We start from the raw sequence: 21,546 nt of genomic DNA, 5'->3' as shown, positions 1-21,546 counted from the left end.
CGCTAAAACAGCCGGGTCCAGGGAGGGCTTCTTGAGGAGGGGCCTCACCACCGCCTCTTTCAAAGCGGCGGGGAAGACACCCTCCAACAAAGAAGCGTTGGTAACTTTCTGGAGCCAGCCTCGTGTAACCTCCTGAGTGGCCAGCACCATCCAGGAGGGACACGGGTCCAATAAACATGTGGTGGAGTTCAACCTGCCCAACAACCTGTCCATGTCCTCAGGAGTCACAGGATCTAACTCAGCCCAGATAACATTCTCAAGACCTGTCTCTGCCATCCCACCTGAATCTATCCAATCAATGTCCAAGCCGTCCCGAATCTGAGCGATTTTATCAGACAGATACTGAACAAAATCCTCAGCGCGTCCCTGTAAGGGGTCCTCCCGAGCCCCCTGCGTGAGCAGGGAGCGGGTCACCCTAAACAGCGGGTCACCCTAAAGATGATCTGGTGACTCACAGCAGCTTAGATGCAGTCTGGAAAGCCCTTTCCTTCAGTCTCTTCTATCAGTGTTTCTCAGACCCAAGTCAGTATCCTCTTCAGTGAAGATTTAGTCTTATGTAGAATTTGTTATTATGTGAGCAAGATAGGAAGCATGTTAGAGTCTCTGAATATTAATACAGCAGATATATTGCATAAACAAGTAAGGATTATGAGAGTTGGTCGGTCCAATCCATTTGGAAAGCACTGGATCCATAACTAGATCATACCTCTGTCAAGGTCAAGCTGAATAAAGAACCCACACATTTTTTCAGGTCTACAGAACTTCTCACCAGGCGAGACCGTTGAGCGAAAACCAGCAAATCCCCTAATTAAACCACACATTTCATCCGTGAGGTCTGCTGTTTCGCGCCAGTTGTAAAACAAGAGAATGCTGAGTGTCCCAGAAGCAACATTTCTCCTACCGTTTTTCCCTCCCGCTTTCAAGTCCTCTGTTAGGTTGCGCCACATCCTCAGACGTTATTGTGTAAGCCCCGGTTGTGTGTCATGCACACAAAAGATAAAAGAGGAGCCTGAAGCTTTCACAAGGGAGTGTCCAAGTTTCTTTTCACTGATACAGGGTGCTTTGATAACACTCTCTGGCTCAGTCAGTTTGGACATACTGTTCCAAGGTGATCTTTAAAGCGGTGCCAATTCCCGTTTAAAAGGGATTCTAAAGGCCAAGGTCTCTCCCCCCCCCCCCTTTCCTCTGTTGATAGGTGATCACAATTTCTCATGCTGATGTAAAATAGTCCCGGGTGTGTTTTTTTCTGATTGCTCAGCTAATTGAGGTTATAAGAAAATGTTTTTGCAACAATGAAATTTTTCTACTTCACTTCCAGAATAGATGTTATATAGCCCAATTGCTTTAGAGCGCAGTATAAAAGCAGAAAGAAGAAATAGTCCCATGAACATCTACCAGACCAAAATGAAACATATACAATGAAGCAGAAATGGCAGTTCCTGACTAGGGTGGGGTGGGGCAGTGGTGGGTTTCAATTTTTTTTTACTACTGGTTCTGTGGGCGTGGCTTGGTGGACGTGGCAGGGGAAGGATACTGTAAAATCTCCATTCCCTCCCCACTCCAGGTGAAGGATATTGCAAAATCCCCATTTCCTCCTGATCAGATGGGACTTGGGAGGCAGAGAATAGATGGGGGCGGGGCCAGTCAGAATTTTTACTATCGGTTCTCTGAACTACTCAAAATCTTTGCTACTGGTTCTCCAGAACTGGTCAGAACCTGCTGAAACCCATCTCTGGGGTGGGGGGAATAAGGGACAGTTTAGCTTTGGTGTTGATTGCATGAATGCAAACACAGATTTATTCTATATGTTAAGAAAAGAGCAATCTGTAATCTGTCCATTACAGTGGGAAGTCACGATGGTCGTAAAGTGAGTCACCCATGTGACAGACCTGATTTTACAATCTTTTTTTTTTTTTTTTGCATAGATTATTAAGCAAATACTGCAGTCCTTAAGCAAAGCCATTGTTCTCTATAAGGCATTTTCACTGAAAAGTGGAAGTAAACGCCGGGTTTGGACAAAAACATCACATATTGCGCTTATGTGACTCCAGGTGTTGCAAACAGTCCTAAATGTGGGCCAGTTGCTGGGTTGCCTGAACTATGATCATATGACAACAGGGAGGGGGACAGCTATCGTAACTTGGGGGACATAAGTACCTTTGGGAGTACTTAACTCTTTGTTATTTCAAATGGTTGCTAAGCAACCAGTCATAACTCAAGGACTACCTGTAGGGACTGTGGTGGGGCAGTGGTTAATCCAACCTCTTTTTGCCAAGATTTAAGCAAAACCCACCAAAACCTGCCAAATCCGTGCGTATGCAATGCACAAGCATCCAACAGCTCAGTGCGAGGGGGAAGGTTAGACTAATGCAGGGGTGAAATGTAAAATTTGTTACCACTGGTCTGTGGGCGTGGCTTGGTGTGGGGGTTTAATGTGACTGGATGGGTGTGGCCAACTTTTTTTTTTTACTTTTAAAAGCATTTTTTCTACAACCTCTTCGGCCGAAGAGGTTTTAAAAAACTCTTGACGATCCCAGCTGAGCCGCGCGATCGTCAGAGGCTTTTTTTTTTACTTTTAAAAGCATTTTTTCAGCCGAAGAAAAAATGCTTTTAAAAGTAAAAAAAAAACAACCCTCTGATGATCATGCAGCTCAGCTGGGCATGGGGGGGCAGGGATTTTTGCTACCGGTTCTCCGAACCACCCGCCGCCATTGCTACCAGATTGGGCGATCCAGTCCGAACCGGGAGCATTTCACTCCTGGACTAATATCTATGGATATTCTCGGTCATTCAGGTCATAGTTGTCCCAAAGGTGCTGTTTTTCAAGAGGCAACTGGACTTTCTGCTTTTTCTTTGAAGACTTCTTCAGAGCTGAAGAAGCTTCTTGGATGAGCAGGGAAATGTCTTCAAAAAAAAAGCAGAAAGTCCAGTTGCCTCTTAAAAAAAAGCATCTTTGGATTAGACTAACTGAGAATTTGGCTGATATTGTCCATTACATTAATCAGTACTTCTCAAACTTGCCAACTTTAAGATGTGTGGACTTCAGCTCCCAGTATTCTCCCATTGTACTAAACTAAAATGTAACCTAAATGGTTTTGGCTTAGTTATTTGTGAATCCAGCTGCTGTGGCTTAATCAGGTGAAGCAACACAATTCCAAACTAAAGAACAGAAGAGCAACAACAGTAACATTATTTATTGAACTTGTATGTCACCCAACTTTCAACAACTTTGGACAGCTCACAACAATCCAAGAAGTAACAATAGAATCAATGAAAGATAAAGATAAAAGATAGCAAACATGATGGAACCAGGGCTCTCATTCATACTCCACAGCAGGCCTGGATGAAGAACCAGGTCTTCACGGTTCTTCTAAACCAGGGGTCTCCAACCTTGGCAACTTTAAGCCTGGTAGACTTCAACTCTCAGAATTCTGGGAGTTGAAGTCCGCCAGGCTTAAAGTTGCCAAGGTTGGAGACCCCTGTTCTAAACAACAAAAGAGTGGGGCCATCTGAGTCTTGGGGGAAGGGGAAATATCATTCCAGAGGGCAGGTGTTCTGACATAGAAGGCATGCTTCCAGGGTTCCAATAGACGACATTGTTTAATTGAAGGATGCTGGAGTGCATCAACCCTGCAGGATTGAATAGATTGGGCAGATACTGTGGGAGATAGGCGCTCCCTGAAGTCACCAGGCCCTACGTCATGTAGAGCACCTTTACAGCACCTTCAACTGCACCTAAAAACAAGCTGGCAATCAGTGGCAGCTGATGAAGCAAAGATATTATTACATGGGCATACCGAGACATAACGTGGTGAGCTCCCGTTACTTGTCCCAGCTTCTGCCAACCTAGCGGTTTGAAAGCACGTAAAAAATGCAAGTAGAAAAATAGGGACTACCTTTGGTGGGAAGGTAACAGTGTTCCGTGCGCCTTTGGTGTTTAGTCATGCTAGCCACATGACCATGGAGACATCTTCGGACAGCGCTGGCTCTTCGGCTTTGAAACAGAGATGAGCACCGCCCCCTAGAGTCGGGAACCACTACACATATGTGTGAGGGGAATCTTTACATTTACATTACTGAGACATGCCCCGCAATGCCTGTGACTGTGCATTCTGGACTGGCTGAAAATTCTAGGTATCTTCAGTCAGAGTCCCACGTACAGCACATTGCTATAACGTGACAATGTGGGGGTGACTGTCTGAAAAGCCCCCTGATCTGGATTCAGGGGTGGATTCAGGGGTGAAATCTACTTACCTTCCTTACCGGTTCGGAAGTGCACGCGCTGCAGATAAGCAAATAATTCCCTCAACACTGTCAAACTATTGACTAAATCTGCACTATTAATCTTCTCATCGTTCCCATCACCCTTCTCCTTCCACTTATGACTGTATGACTGTAACTTTGTTGCTTTTATCCTTATGATTTATATTGATATTGTTTCCTGATTGCTTATTTGTTCCCTACGACTATCATTAAGTGTTGTACCTTATGATTCTTGATGAACGTATCTTTCTTTTATGTATACTGAGAGCACACACATCAAGACAAATTAATGTCTATGGATATTCTCAGTCATCCAGGTTATGATTATCCAGATAGTCCAGTTGCCTCTTGAAAAAGCACATTTGGGATTGGTGCAATGAAGTCTCTTCTCTTTAGAACCACTTCTGATACTGAAACTGATAGATTAATTCAACAGATCCTTTCCTTGGTGTTCCTCCAAATTATTACCACCCTAACTGCAGTCATCGTAGTAAAATGGATGGTGGGGAGGGGGGGGCAGAAAGTCACAATGTATATGCTAAAATATTCAGGCACTCTCACTTTAAAACAGAGGCTTGTTTCTATGTCATCTTGCAAGATTTTATTTTACTTTACAAACGGCATTTGCATCCATAGAAACATCCCGAGTCTCAGCCAATCGCTAGTTCTACATCCTATTTTCTCCCTACGCATTCCAGATTTGATGCAGAGGACTTGGTGAGCACTGGACTGGATGGATACATGCAATGGGACGATGTCTACATGAAGGGCATGACATGATATTGTTTCTGCAACAAAATGCAGATGTCGGAATAAACACATGCGCTTGCACCAGCCATTGGCTGGAAGGAATAAGAACAGAAGCATTCTTCTTCATTTTCTACTTTTCAATTCCATCACATGAAAAATGTCCCATCCTTCAGGCAATTGGTGGGCTGGGCAGGTGTTGTGTGAAACCCATACTTAACCAAGAGAAGAAAATACCTGGTGAAACCCCAAAAATGGAATGAGATACCTGGCAGAGAGTTTAAATTATTTTTCATTTTACTATAAGACTTTACAGATCATTGCAAAATCCCTAATTTTAATTACCAAATAAATTTTGTTTTTCATGCTTTTTAATATAGACTTTGCATGCAGGAATCCTCAGGCTCAGGTTCAGTTTAATAATTTCAAAACTGAGAAAGAAAAAATCAGATTCAGTAACATCTGATTAGTAAAAGATGACTATGCTAAACTGGATGGACCAACAGAGATAAATACAAGGCTGGTCAATGTGTTCACAAGGACATGTCCTTTTTTTTGTAGGAGACAAAAGTATCTGGATGTTTGCTATAATCATAGAATATAATGGAATCAGTAGTGGGTTTCAATGTTGGTCTCTACCGGTTCGCTTGCGGATGCTCATGTGGTCCGCATGACGCTTCTGCGCATGTCTCTGCGTATCTGGGCAGGTGGGCAGAGCTTCCTACCACCATCGCTACTGGTATGCCTGATCTGGGGCGAACCAGTAGCAATCCACCACAGAATAGAATAGAATAGACCTCCTGTAGGGAGGATACCCTACATCACTTCAGACTAATGGTTATCCAAAATCTTTAAAACTTCCAGTATTGGAGCATTTACAACTTCTGGAGGCAAGTTGTTCCACTGATTGTTCTGTCAGAAAATTTCTCCTTAGTTCTAAGTTGGTTCTCTTCTTGAGTAATTCCTACCCATTCCTTCCTGTCCTGCCCGCAGGTGCTTTGGAGAATAGTTTGACTCCCACTTCTTTGTGGCAGCCACTCAAATATTGGAACACTGCTATCATGTCACTCTTAGTGTTTCTTTACATCAGACTAGACATACCCAGTTCCAGCAACCGTTCTTCATATATTTTAGCCTCCAGTCCCCTAATCATCTTTGTTGCTCTTCCCTGCACTCTTTCTAGAGTCTCCACATCTTTTTTACATCGTGGTGACCAAGACTGCATGCTACAGAAGTTATTGTGGCGTGATACTGAATATCTGGAATTATTAAAATTATGAACTCTGTAATTGGTACTACATCCTTTCCAAGTTGTATTAAACAATGTGGTGCCATGCGAAATGGAAGAATAGAAATTGAAATGAAGAAATCATAGAAATTCTGTCTGCCTGCCTATGAGGTTTACCTGGTAGAAAACTTGCCATGTTGTATGATCTAATCAACTTGAGTCCTGGGGATATCTTGATTCCTCTACCATTTTGGATTTAGATTTCTGAAGTGGTTTCCCCCCCTCTTAGTTCCAATTCCCTCTTGACTTTTAAACAAAAAAATGCCATCAGAACTTCCCCTCTAGCAATTGATTCCAAATAGATTGATCTACTCTGATGTTGACTAAGTAGGGCTGCCTTTGAAGAAAAGGGCTGTTGGTTCAGAATGTGCCCATTACGCTGTTACCTGCGATAGCAGATTAAATGGCATTATTACCACATGCCTAAGTTGGTGGCTACCATTTTATTTTCAAGTTCATTTCAAAGGGCTGAGACTGACCTTCGAAATATTAACAGCCTCTAATCTGTTTTTCTGCCTGAACAGTAAAATAAGTATTTGATACCCGGCTTTGCAGTCCTCTGTTCCGAGAGATACTATGCCACATGGAGAGGAGAGGTTAACTTTCATTGTTTCTCTCAGAAATAACAGGGTTGACTTTGCTTTCCCTTCCCTTCTAGTCTTTTATAGCATTATGCTTCTTAGGCTGTTAGTTAGGTAGAACTGCAATTTTTAAAATGTTCATACATTGCTTAGTGATAGCTAATAATATCCTCATTATGGACAAGAACAAGCTGATCTGTGAATTCAACATTGGAGACTCCAAAGCACATCACTCTGCTAAACAAATAATTCCCTCAACACTGTCAGACTATTTACTGAATCTGCACTACTATTAATCGTTTCATAGTTCCCATCACCAATCTCTTTCCACTTATGACTGTATGACTATAACTTGTTGCTGGCAATCCTTATGATTTATATTGATATATTGACCATCAATTGTGTTGTAAATGTTGTACCTTGATGAACGTATCTTTTCTTTTATGTACACTGAGAGCATATGCACCAAGACAAATTCCTTGTGTGTCCAATCACACTTGGCCAATAAAATTCTATTCTATTCAGATAAAAATCTTTGAGGCAGTGGATGCATTTAGCACTACAAGGTTGTATCCCAAAACAGACAGCAATCTATTCACAATATGGCTGCTGTAACCGGCATGGAAAATCATGAAACACTGCTTAACTGGACACAATAATATTGTTACTTCCACTTTTTATAAACATATTCTCCTTTCCTTCCCCAAAACTCTTTGACCACAGTTTGGTCTTTTTCTATCTGAGCTACAAAAATTCAGACCACCATTGCAATCATAATAGTTTAGCCCAGTGGTGAAATCCAAATTTTTTTTACTACCGGTTCTATGGGCATGGCTTGGTGGGCATGATGTGGTGTGGCTTGGTGGGCGTGGTTTGGTGGGCATGGCAGGGGAAGGATACTGCAAAATCCCCATTCCCACCCCACTCTGGGGCCAGCCAGAGGTGGTATTTGCCGGTTCTCCAAACTACTCAAAATTTCCGCTATCGGTTCTCCAGAACCTGTAAGAATCTGCTGGATTTCACCCCTGTTTTAGCCCAATAGGACTGTTGTGGTGGGGGCAGGGAGGAACACTCTGGAATACACTCTGTTCTCTTGAATGAAAAATATAAATCTAATTAATGGACAAATGGGAATGAAAAGTCATTGAAAGCCCTTCTATCTGATGGTCATCTGGATTTCTGCAGTCTCAGAGCACACGTTCAAACGAGGACTAGGTGGTAACCATCCCTCCACTTAAATTTTCTAAGAATGTTTCCTGGCCAGAGGTGGTATTCAGCTGGTTCAGACCGATTCGGGCAAACCGGTAGTGGAAATTGCCGAGCGATTTCCGGCCCACCCACCCAGGCTCTATATTGTCTTATTTAGGCACATTTTTGAGGCTGGGTGCACGCGCAGAAGGCTTGTGCACGAGCAAAGCGCATGCGTGGACGGCCAGGCGCAAAGCACGCTCACATTTTCGGTGCTTGGAGAACCGGTAGGCAAATTATGTGAATCCCACCTCTGCTCCTGGCCCAGAATAGAGATATCATAGCAGACATGGGCTGCATACATACGGATGACAACAAGATGGTAGCAAGGTCTCCCAAACTGCAGACATGCGGAGACATAGGTAGGAATTTTCATCCCATTGGCCTATAAAAATGTGGAGGATCCCTTTGCTGCCATCTAGTACTTCTAAATTGTAAATTGTTTAAATTGTTGTAAATGTTGTACCTTGATGAACGTATCTTTTCTTTTATGTACACTGAGAGCATATGCACCAAGACAAATTCCTTGTGTGTCCAATCACACCTGGCCAATAAAATTCTATTCTATTCTATTCTATAAAGTTTTGGAGTCCAAATCTGGTACTAGTGTCCTGGGCCTTGATATTGTTTTTCTTCACTTACAAATTACCTTTCCATCACCTACAAGTCTACATATTGTGTTCTCCTCATGTCCGGATCACTAATAAAAGTTTCCGGCTTAAGCAGCACATAGAGTTGGCAGCACCTGATCATGGTGATAGCATGAACTCACAGCAGGTTTCTTCTGCAGCAGATGGAGATGAGGTCAGGGCTTGCATTGCAGCCAGGAATATTTCACAGCCGAAAGATCTGAGATACACTAAATTCTGCCTTTCTCAAATGATTATACTCACAGTTTGGGTTCTCCTTGAACTCCCTAGCTGTCATGCAGTATTTCTAATGGAAAAATATGGCAATATTAGAAACAAAGCCCCTCGCTCAATTCAGCCACGCTGTTGACGTTGCATTTCAATTTCTCTATCACAAGAGGGCGCTGCTCTAATTAAAACTGGCAAATACAAAGAAAAAATGCTGCAAAATAAAATGTCATTCCTTGAATTTGGAGACTATCCTCCTGTAGTCAGACCCAAAGGAGGATGAGCCAGAGCTGAATTATTCACCAGATAATACCTTGGCCATTAAGTAGATCTGTATAAATGCAAGGGGTCTCCTATTTGGCATTCATACCACTCCAGAGACGAGGAGATCTCTTGGATTGTTTTCAACTGGGAATTGAAGTCTCCCCCTAATCATTAAGAAGTGTTAAGAATTTGGCATTTTTTTCCAAGTTTGGTAGATGACACACTTCATCGATAGGCATCAGCTTCCTCTCAAGTGGGTGCTCTTGTTAAAAGGTCCAGAGCTTTTCAGCTACATTTTTAGAAAAGCCTTCACAGACAGACACTGAGTTATTTACTGGAAGCTAATTTTTTTTGATTGACTTCCAAAATTTTATTATGGAAATCTTGAGGTAAAGCTGCTTGTATTGTTATCTACATTCTAGCTGGGGAATTCTGGGAATTGAAGTTTGCCCATCTTAAAGTTGCTGAGGTTGAAAAACACTGTTACCAAAGGTTTCAAACTCGCAGCCTGAGGGCTGGATGTGTCATGCATTGGCCATGCCCACGCCCAGTTTAGCGAAGGGGGAAAAAGTCACAATATGTTCTGTGATGTTGTGAGTTTGACAACCCTGCTCTATACAATTAACATTTCCAAGAATGGAATGTATGCCATATAGCAGGGATCTCCAACCTTGGCAACTTTAAGCCTGGAGGACTTCAACTCCCAGAATTCCCCAGCCAGCAAAGCTGACTGGGGAATTCTGGGAGTTGAAGTCCTCCAGGCTTAAAGTTGCCAAGGTTGGAGACCCCTGCTATAAAGAAGACACTAGAGCAGAGTTCCCAGATAACTATTTTTCTTCATCTTTGAAGATTATAATCTGATTCCTTGCCTCATATTCATAAAGAAATGAAATATTGACAGTCAAAACCCCAACAGCAGAGTTTGTACTTGAGTTTTTGCCAAAGACTCCAGAGACAAAGAAACTGGTGATGCAGGTGAGGTTTGAGAGAAAGTGACTGACCCCCAAATCATCACCCAGCTTCATTCCACAAGAAATATTTCAATTTGGCTGTCTCTAGGGGGCAAGGGGATACTCTGTTCTGCCTCTCCAGAACTTCTGTAGGGTATATTCCATAAACTGCAGCCAGCATATGCAAAACACAGGCAATCTGGGAACAAAACAAATAAGCAGCAGCTGATTGCCAGCTCCTCTTTTTTTTTTTAATACGATCCTGTAATCCCTTAATTTGGAGTAGAGTTGGGGGACTGAATGGAGCCAAGTATTTACTGGTCGGATGCCCTTCCTGACACCTACATAGAGTTCGCAGCAAATATTTTCACTTTGGGCTCTGAAAGAGAAAATCTGCTGATACCTAGGATTGAACATTTAACCTTCCAAGAGGGAGGCAAGTGTCTTCACCAGTAGGCTGCTGCGCCGCTGCATTGCCCACTCCTCTGGAGTCACAATATTCCACTTGACTCTGACACCATTCTCCCACACACTTATCTCTGTCAGCCATTAACCCTATCATAAACCTCATTACTACCAGCATCCAACCACATTAACTGGACCAAATGTTGCTGGTTTAGGAAGATGACGTGCCTGCCCCAGTCTCTTAGAAAGCTGGACTCCTTACACCAACAGTATAGATTAGAAGAAGACTTCATGAAATACCTAATCTTTTCCTGACTATTTTGGACAGGCAGCAATAGTCATGACTTTAGAATAGAATAGAATAGAATTTTATTGGCCAAGTGTGATTGGACACACAAGGAATTTGTCTTGGTGCATATGCTCTCAGACTTCAGCAATCAGTATTTACTATCAGTTTTTATGAAACGTTTTCACTTGAGGAGGTGGCATAATTCTTTTCCTTTTCAGCTCTCCTTTTTCAGCTGCTCTTTTTCTTGAAAGATTAGGTTAGCAAAATGGGGGATGGGATAGTGGAGAAATTTGGGATTTAGATTAACCCTGTGCAAGACAAAATTTGCAGCTACACCTGACCCACATAAGGGTTAGTTGACCTGGGCAATTGACCCCTCAGTGTTCTCACAATGTACAACCTCTCCCCACCTTCCAACCCCCACATACTATCCACTTAAACTTGTGGTAGAAATGGAGTCTGTTGCATGTTTCAGGTATTTTTCATCAAAAGATATTGCCTGAAGCATTTCTACCTGCTTAGCAAAGGGATATTCCCAATCCCTCCCCTCCCCTCTGGATATATGAGTATTACTAGGCCCAGGAGTACTAGCCAAGATTGCATTTGACTGAACTGGCTGGAAATTCTGGAATTGTTGTTCTAGTTTCTTTGAAAACGAATATGCATGATTGTAAGCTTGTGTGGTTTCTCTTCCATCTGCCTTAGTAAATAAAGTGGACACAAGACTTATTGCAATACAGGGTCAACGAGCTGAGCTGGAGTTATGATGTTAGTTTTTAGAGTGAGAGAACATCAGTTTTTGGATTAACTTGTTTTTCTTTCATGAATAGCTGGAAGCAAACTGATGAGCCTTTTTCTGAGACGTGATATCCAAAGAGCAGGAAAGAGCAATATCTTGTCCAGTTGACATCATCAATTATCTACCTTTCTTGCACAAAGCAACACCATGCCACAAAGACATAAATTATCATACACATTTAACAATGTAATATCAATACTTTGACAATTAATATAATGAGTATCAGGTCCCAAAGACAAAGATGTCTCATTTGGTTACATTTTCTCTGAAGAGTTCATACTCCCAAGAAAGGAATTTTTATTTAATTGCAGAGTAGTTTTGTATAATGGAATGTATATATAGCCTTGGAGGATGAGGGAAAGAGATGCTGCCTGGGAAGCAATCAGACAAGAGAGGAAGGAGCCCCCAGTGGCTTAACAGCTGGCTAGTAATATTAATAGATTATTAAAAAATGAATGTTTTGTTGTAGCTGTAGAGCAAAATCTTAATGTGTTTTATTTACTGTGTTTCCCCAAAAATAAGACTTATCGTGAAAATAAGACCATGTTTTTGCTCGTGCATCTAATATAAGGCCTACCTCCAAAATAAGCCCTACTTCAGCACCTGTGTAGCTGCCCACCCATACCATCTGTTGCTTGTGGTGCCATGGCCGTGAGTCGAGGCAGGAAGGATGGAGCTTCCCTATGCGCCCTGCACCAGCTTACCTCAGGGCCTCCGCAGCCAGGCTACCTATGCACTGACACCTGCCACGCCTTGCTGTGGTCGTTCAAACAACCCCGTCAAGCAGGACCTCGCATGGCAACAGGCCCACTTCTTCTGTTTGCTTGTTTGGTCACAACGGAGCACAAAGCCAAGCAATGTGTTGGTGCCACGACTGCAAGGGTCAATGTGGGCTGTGTGGGGCAACTTCACTTCCCCCGCCTTGCCATGTGGCCATGGCACCAGCACATCGCTTGGCTTCCTGCTCCATTGTGGCCGCATAAGCAAGCAGAAGTGCGCCAGTGGCCACGTGAAGTCCTGCTGGATGGGATTGCTAGAGCCACCATGAGGTGACGCAGGTGTCGGGGCATGGGTGGCCTGGCAATGGGGGTCCTGAGGTAAGCTGGTGTGAGGTCCATGGGGCAGCTCAACCCCATACCTCATGGTGGCAGCATTGGCATGCTTTGTGGTCTCCTTCCCCGCCACGGGGGAAAAAATAAAACATCCCCTGAAATAAGCCGTAGTGCTTATTTTGGAGCCCAAAAGAAAATAAGACCAGGTCTTATTTTCAGGAAACATGTTATATCTACTGTAAAAGAAGTTAAAGTCGTTTTCTCTTTATTTTGTATCTTTGCTTCATTCTTTTTTTTTTGCACTATTTTCTTTTTAATAATAATAATAATAATAATAATAATAATATTTTAATTTGTATACCGCCCTTCTCCCGAAGGACTCAGGACGGTGCACAGCCAAAATAAAATACAAAAAGAACAGTACATATAATATTAAGAACAACCCCTTAAAAAACTTATTCAATTGGCCAAAAATTTAAAATACAATAACACCCTATAAAATTTACAAAAATTTAAAACCCATAAAAGCAAATTAAAAATTTTAAAATCAAGCCAGTCCAGCTAAACGGAAAGGTCCGAAGGTCAGATAGTTGATGAAGTCCAGGGGGAAGTTCGTTCCACAGGGTAGGAGCCACCACAGAGAAGGCCCTCCCCCTGGGGGCTGCCAGTCGACATTGTTTGGCTGACGGCACCCTAAGGAGTCCCTCTCTGTGAGAACGCACCGGTCGCTGGGAGATAGAAGATGGCAGAAGACGGTCCCGTAAATATCCTGCTCCTAAGCCATGGAGCGCTTTGAAGGTAGTCACCAATAACTTGAAGCGCACCCGGAAGACAACAGGAAGCCAGTGCAGTCTGCGCAGGATGGGTGTTACATGGGAGCTCCGAACCGCTCCCTCTATCACCCGCGCAGCTGCATTCTGGACTAACTGGAGTCTCTGGGTGCTCTTCAAGGGGAGCCCCATGTAGAGAGCATTGCAATAATCCAAGTGAGAGGTCACGAGAGCATGAGTGACTGTGCATAGGGCATCTCGGTCCAGGAAGGGGCGCAACTGGCGACTCAGGTGAACCTGATAAAAAGCTCTCCTGGAGACGGTCGTCAAATGGTCTTCGAAAGACAACCGCCCATCCAGGAGAACGCCCAAGTTGCGCACCCTTTCCATCGGGGCCAATGACTCGCCCCCAACAGTCAGCCGCAGCTGCAGCTGACTGTACCGGGGTGCCGGCATCCACAGCCACTCCGTCTTGGAGGGATTACGCTTGAGCCTGTTCCTCCCCATCCAGACCCGTACGGCTTCCAGACACCAGGACAGTACTTCGACAGCTTCATTGGGGTGGCCTGGGATGGAAAAGTACAGCTGCGTATCATCAGCGTACAGTTGGTATCTCACCCCAAAACCACTGATGATCTCGCCCAGCGGCTTCATGAAGATGTTGAACAGGAGAGGCGAGAGAATCGATCCCTGCGGCACCCCACACGAGGCGCCTCGGGGTCGATCTCTGCCCCCGTCAACACTGTCTGCGTCCGGTCAGAGAGGTAGGAGGAGAACCACTGATAAACGGTGCCTCCCACTCCCAAACCCTCCAACCGGCGCAGCAAGATACCATGGTCGATGGTATCGAAAGCCCTGAGAGATCTAATAGGACCAGGGCAGAGGAGTAACCCTTATCCCTGGCCCTCCAGAGATCATCCACCAACGCGACCAAAGCCGTCTCCGTACTGTATCCGGGCCGGAAGCCGGACTGGAACGGGTCTAGATAGACGGTTTCATCCAGGTACTGGGGTAATTGACGTGCCACCGCACTCTCTACAACCTTCACCATAAAACGAAGGTTGGAGACTGGATGGTAATTTCCTAAAACAGCTGGGTCCAGGGAAGTCTTCTTGAGGAGAGGTCTCACCACCGCCTTTTTCAAGGCAGCGGGAAAGACCCACTCCCGCAAAGAAGCATTTGTAATCCCCCGGAGCCAGCCTCGTGTTACCTCCTGCGTGGCCAGCACCAACCAGGAGGGGCACGGGTCCAGTAAACATGTGGTGGCTTTCTTAATTTCTTTTTGTTAGTTTTTATCTTTCTATTTTAAAATTTAATGAATTTAAAATTTAATAGAATTATGCAAAAAAAGACAAAAAGAAACTTAGGAAGGACCTGCCCTAGTTGGTCAGGCTGTTAAAAGTGATGGTAGGAGATCTGTACCTTCAGACATACCAGATTCTGTTAATGTGACTTTACAAGAAAGTAGAATTAGCTCATCTAGTTGTGCTTCCTATCTGGTTCACCTTGGATGGCTGACATTGGGTAACGGCAGATTCTTCTCCAGAGTATTTGGTCCACCCGTGAAAAAGAAACTGCTGGCAGAATGAATTCTCACACTTTTACTGGCCCAAAGGGGCTTTTGTAGAAAGTCAGCACCCCCCACCCCAGAAGAATGAAATATTTTGGGAAATATTAAAAAGGCAGAATATTATATTTCGCTAATAAAGAAACATTTTTTTTAAGGACAGAAAGCAGACTCAGTCTTTCTTAATAGCCCCCAGCAGTTATTATGTGCCCATTGAGAAAGATTGGGCCAGCCTACTCAGAAACCAGCCCCAATTTCCCTGCCTAAGCAGAAACTAAGGAGGCCAGCTTTTAGAAATGCACATTTGGAAATCCATTCAGAAAGACAGGGTCAAGACAGAAACTCAGATAAGCAACAAACAAAAGGTTTGACAAAATTAGCTCAAACACCTAGGATTTGCATTTCCTCTTTTGCCTATAGAGCCAGCTATGACCCCCTACATGACCCCATAGGAATCTGACAACAGCTAAGAGAATGCATGTTCTTGCACAGGAACAGGAAGTTCAAGTGCAAAGCCCAAAAGAAGGTATAACTCTCTCAACTCCATTTGTCAGCCGCCCAGAACCACAAACCCATGTGGTCCTATTCATTAATAAACCCTCTTTCCAAATAACTTCCAAGTTTCCAGTGTCTTTCTCCCAGTTTAGAACTGAACCAGATGGATATTTCTTCCCCCAATTTCTCTTTGTCTCTCTCCCAAATCTGCTTTGGAGGACTGGCATCCGCTTGATGCTTCCTTGTGGGTTATACTCTAGAGAAAAAAAAAGCTATGGCAGCTTGATGTGAGCAGTTTTCATAATATTACACATTTCCAACTGATATGATGAGAGCTCTTCATATGAAATATCTATTTTGTGTCAATTTGTTGTGATGTTATGAAATGAGTGATCAGTTAGATCTACACATCATTGCATTAAACTCATCTTCATATTTTTAATTTTTAAGGGTTGCTGCTGTTTCATTGTTTCTTTAATTTTCAGATTGGTTGGAAAATCAGTAAAAAGTTAACAATCTACACAAAGGTAAAAGTACAAAGAACAATGAGAGATTGCCTGGGTGCTGAAGCACACATGGATTAAAAGGGCGATGATTTAAAAAATTGCAGGCTGGGAATTATGGGAGCTGTGATGGAGCAATATGTAAGTCTAAGTGCTATTGCTATTATAATAGGAGAGGCACCATTTTAGTAAGGCTAACTCAAAACATCTGTGTTGCTAATTCTTCTCAGGATTTCTGCTGGTCCTTTTTTTGTGTACACTTTCTTGAAAAGCAGTAACTTCAAACACTGTTATTATTACATAATAAATATCAGGTATGTTCTTTTACATATAATATATTGTATTTCAGGGGATCACTCTGAGTCGAGAATCAAGTGGCTGATCCACATTTTCCATCTCTCCGATGATCCCAACCCTTTCCACAGCTTCTGGAGCCAGAGAGAAGTGGCCGCTGGCAGCGCTGCCAAATAGCAACTCCCAGCATTACACTGCTACTATTTATAATTTTGCCTCGGCCTGCATTGTGCTGATGAGATAATAGCATCACTGTTCAACTGTGCAAAGCTATTGTTCTCTCTCTCTCTCTCTCTCCTCTATCCCCCCACTTAGCTGCATTGCAACTGTCTCTCAATTACTTTAAAAACTATGCATGCATTTCTCTCTGCCCCTGAAAAAGACATGCTAGTGGTAGATCAAAAGCCGATTCAGGGAGAATCTTGTTTCTCCCAAGGCTCCACGTCTTTTGCAGCAATTTTGTAGCTGTCATACTTCAAGCTCGGTTCTGTGCTTCAGCCAACACATCTCGCCTCCAGTAGAGCTGCAAATAATTGTAGGAGTTTCGCATACAGGCACACCCCCTTTTGCTTCTCAGCAGTTGAGGATTTGTTGCAGGCAAATATCCAAGGCCAACGTTTTATATTCTGAAATGCTGCTTAATCCTGGCCATGCACATAGACAAGACCTACTTTGAAATTGTGTGACTCTCCATGAGGAAGAATGGATGCGAATGAAGGTTCAAAGAGTGAAATAATACAAAACTAGCATTTTCGAAAGACCTGTCTTTCATCAGTCCTCAGTGCAGACTGTTGAACCCTTTGGGCAAGGTTGCCTATGGATCAAGGGTCAAAATAGTGTCCCTGACCCGATGATCAAAGCCTTTACGTGACCTACATAAAAAAGGTGGGGCTTTTTGATTGTATGGTTACAGATGCCCCCATTTTGTTTAATTCCCCCTTTCACTTGTGGACACCCCTGTCCTGCCTTCTCACCCCACATAATGGACAAAATGCTATGCTTCTATCTAAAAAAGGATGTGTACATTCATAAGCACCTTGAAGTAGACTTGAAAGTTTTGGTCACACCACTGTCTCCCAGCTGATTTGACAATATGCTTATGAGCAGGGGTAAAATTCAGCAGATTCTGGAGAAGCGGTAGTGGAAATTTTGAGTAATTCGGAGAACCAGCAAATACCATCTCTAGCTAACCCCAGAGTGGGGTGGGAATGGAGATTTTGCAGTATCCTTCCCCTGGAGTGGGGTGGATATGGAGATTTAGCAGCATCCTTCCCCTGCTACGCCCACCAAGCCACACCACACCCACAGAACCAGTAGTAAAAAAATTTGAATTCCCCACCACTGCTTATGATGCATTTGTTTGCTTCATACTGTTTTTGTTTATTCTTTTCAATTATGCTGGTCATTGACCAAATAAATTTATTGCTTATGAGGCATAACTGAGCTAATCCCATCTATATCTTTTTGAAGAACAGAAGAAATATTTTTTTAAAATCTCTCATCCTCCCATCTGCAGCTACCCTGAAAAACTACTATAAAAGTGATGCTGTTGTGAAATACAATAGCCTGCTTGATATCTGGCATCAAATGTTGAATGCATGACAGGCAAACTCTACACTGCTTATCTATGGATTTCTAGCTACAATACAAAGTGCTGGTTGTGAGTCCTAAAGACCCCAGTGGCATCAACACTTGCAGAGAAATGGCGGGCTTTTTAAATTTAATTAAGACATTAGAACAGAAGAGAACAGAACAACAGAGTTGGAAGGGACTTTGGAGGTCTTCCAGTCCAACCCCCTTGTCAAGCCGGAAACCCTGTACCAGTGATGGTTAACCTTTTCAACACTAAGTGATGAAACTGGAGTGCGCGCACGCTGGAGCACCGGAACTTGGAAGAGAGCAGCTGGTCCAGCGCACATGTGCACCAGCCAGCTGCTCTCTTCCAGGTTCCGGTGCGCACATGCGTGCTGCCAGCTAGTCTTTGCACAAAGACCAGCTGGCCAGTGCACATGTGTGCGCCGGAACCCGGAAAAGCAGCTGGCAACAGCGCATGTGCCCACAGAGAGGGCTCTGCGTGCCATAGGTTCGCCATCACAGCCCTAGACCATTTCTGACAAATGGTTGTGCAACCTCTTCTTAAAAACCTCCAGTGTTAACTTAATGTCTTCTTGTGAATTTTTTTCTTTGTTTTGTTCTGGTTTTAGATAGTATATTGGTATGCTTTCGATTGCTTTTAATTTGTTCTTTTTACCAGTTTTATCTTTTACCATGGATGTGGTAGATGTCAGACCTCCCACCCGTGACAGTGTAAAATTTACTTCAAAAAGACAAATATAATAGCTGTATTTAGTTTAGGTGGCTTAACCACACAATGGCTGGATTCCCACAGCATGTTAAGCCATAAACATATGAATCATGGCTTACCATACTTTAGAAACCCATTCACAGTAGTATTAGGAGACTTTTAGAACAGTGTATGAGAGAAAACCCTTCCAAGAATTCTAGAGATGTGAGCCATGCCAACTCAAGTGATGACTCACCAAGCTGGAGGCAGCCTCATGGCTAAGTATGATGGGCTGCTGCAATCTCCATTTTTGCACTCTCAGGCAGACAGAAGATGCTTCCTTGGTTGCTCTACTTGAGTGCTGAACTCTGCTTGGGATGTTGTCATCGTCCCCTCCCCCCAAAGTGCTTTAGCTCAGTGTTAACTATATCACAAATGCTATTAGGATGACAGTTACCTTTGCTGCTTTCCAAAATGGATGAGAGGAGAAATGTACTTTTGATGTGAAGGCAGAGCTATTATTATCAGTAACCACAACTTTTCCTGCAGTGCTATGCTCAGCCTGAAAGGGATGGATTTGTGGCTTCCCAATTGAAAAAGAACTTCAAGAAGTGTATGCAGGGCACTTTAATTTTATCACCAAGGAACTTGAACAGCCATGCAGTTCAGAGGAAGATTTCCATGCAAACTTCAGAGGTGGCTTTTTCTCTTTTCTAAATATTAGCATTGCTGTTCCCATTTCCCGATATCATAGAATATTATAAAGAAATTGATATTTGTTCATATTCAATTTCAACTGGTTGTTTATATTCAAACATATGCTAGGGCATCCTTGCTAATTGCATGCCAGTGCTCCACAACCTACTTATTAATTTTTGTTTAATATCATTGGACAAAGTACACATAGCCTTCAACTAATGACCAATCACCTAGTAACCTTTAGAAGTTATGATGGACCCACCCAAAAGGTACTCATGACCTGGATTCAAAGTTCTAACAATCAGTCACGTAGTTGCATTTTTGTCAGCGTTCCAGAAAACGCTGCAATTGTTGAAAATTGCAGACTACAGGAACCAGGAGCACTACTCAGGTGACCCTGAGGACACAGATAAACCTCCAAGTGCTTCAGTGACCCTATAAAACAGGGGGGTCAAACTGGCGGACTGCTGGCCTGATGTGTCATGCGCAGCTCAGTGAAGGGAAAAAATGTCACAAAATGTCACGTGATGACGTGACCCTGTGAGTTTGACACCCGTGCTCTAAAAGGATGCAAATGACCAACTGTCTGCATGGAATATAAATCCTTCCATTTCCCACTATCCTGTCAGAGTGGAAGAAGCTTCTTGGATGGGAAGAGAAACGTCTCAAAAGAAAAAAGTCCAATTGCCTGAAAAAACCACCATCTTTGGAACATTAAAGCTGTAGGTTAAAACAGCTATTCCACTTGAAGGATAGAGATTGTGACCTGATAACATCTCCCTTACTGGCTGAATAAATGTCTAGTTGGGAGAAAATGGGATGCATTGCTTTAATACCAGTTTCTCACCCATGGCAACTGCTAAGGTATGTGAATTTCAATTCCCAGAATTCCCCAGCCAGCATGGAATTAAAGTATGCACCATCTTAAAAGTTGCCAAGATTGAGAAACATTGCTTTAAACAATTCAAAAATCATTTTTTGCCACTGTCCCACTGAAATGTGCAATATGTTCTACTGCTTTGGACTATGCTAATTTAGTTTGCTGGCTGTTTAGATTAGTCCTTGTATTTGTCCAGGGCCATTAACTTGATTAGGCAGAGATGGAAGACAAGGAGGGGAATGGATAAGGGTGATCTCCTACTAGTCTCAAAATATTGTTAAGAGGTCAAGGCAAAAAGCAGTTATATAGTTGAGTATATTTGTGCTGTTCTAGAAATATCATCTTGGATTTGCAGCAAAAGTGAGGCTGTTTGTATATATATATTGGTGTGGCATGGACAATTTCCTGTTTTTTCCTTCTGGATTTCCCTTAAGCAAGAAGGGTGGAGGAGGTTAGAATCTTATTTTTCAGACTCCTGTTTATTTTCTTTAATGAGATCCACGTGACTAAAAATGTGCCAGGCTTTGAAAATTTGGGAGTGGGGAAGCTGCTGCAGATGGAGCATGGTGCATACATCAGTGCACAGAAATGGAAATGCTGATAGCTCAGACACAGTATGTGGACCAAGGGTTGGATAACAATCAGATTCCTTTCCAACAGCTGAAATTTAGTAGATTTGGAGTAGACAACATTCAGAACGCCATATAGAGTCCCTAATCTCCCACCCTCTCCTCTCCATTGCCTCTTTTAAGGAAAATGTTCCCTGGAAAGGTTTTAATAACTTGGTAATTGTCTGATGTAGAACAGGAGATTATGAACAGAAATAAGGGCTTCTGTCCTTATAACCAACCTTATAACCAACCCTTTCCTACTTAAAATTACTGCAAGGAGGCTATCTGCATCTCAGAAGCCTCTTATATTCATTATTACTTTTCTGTCTGTTCAAATGGTCTATTTGTTTTGCCTATGTGATTTTAGGCCTTTGGAGGGATTAGGGAGGTTTCTAAGGCGGGAAATGAGTGGCTTGCTTCCTGGAGATTCCTTACTGTTGTTCTCATTCTTACAACAGTGTTTCTCAACTTTGGCAATTTTAAATCATGTAGACTTCAAGTCCCAGAATTCTTTACTCAATATGCTGAGCATGGGGAATTCTGGGAGTTGAAGTCCGCACCTCTAAAGGTTCTAGAGGCTTAAAATCTTCCAAACGATTCTTTCCATTACGAAGAGGGAAAGGAAATCTCTCTGCTCTTGGATATTAAGTTGGACTTCAAATTCCACAATTCGCCAGCCTGTATGCTGGTTGGGGAATGC

This window comes from Ahaetulla prasina, chromosome 3 (assembly GCF_028640845.1).
Source record: "Ahaetulla prasina isolate Xishuangbanna chromosome 3, ASM2864084v1, whole genome shotgun sequence".
Classification (NCBI taxonomy): Eukaryota; Metazoa; Chordata; class Lepidosauria; order Squamata; family Colubridae; genus Ahaetulla; species Ahaetulla prasina.
The sequence above is the reverse complement of the archived record's forward strand: the minus strand, read 5'-3'. Positions refer to the sequence as shown.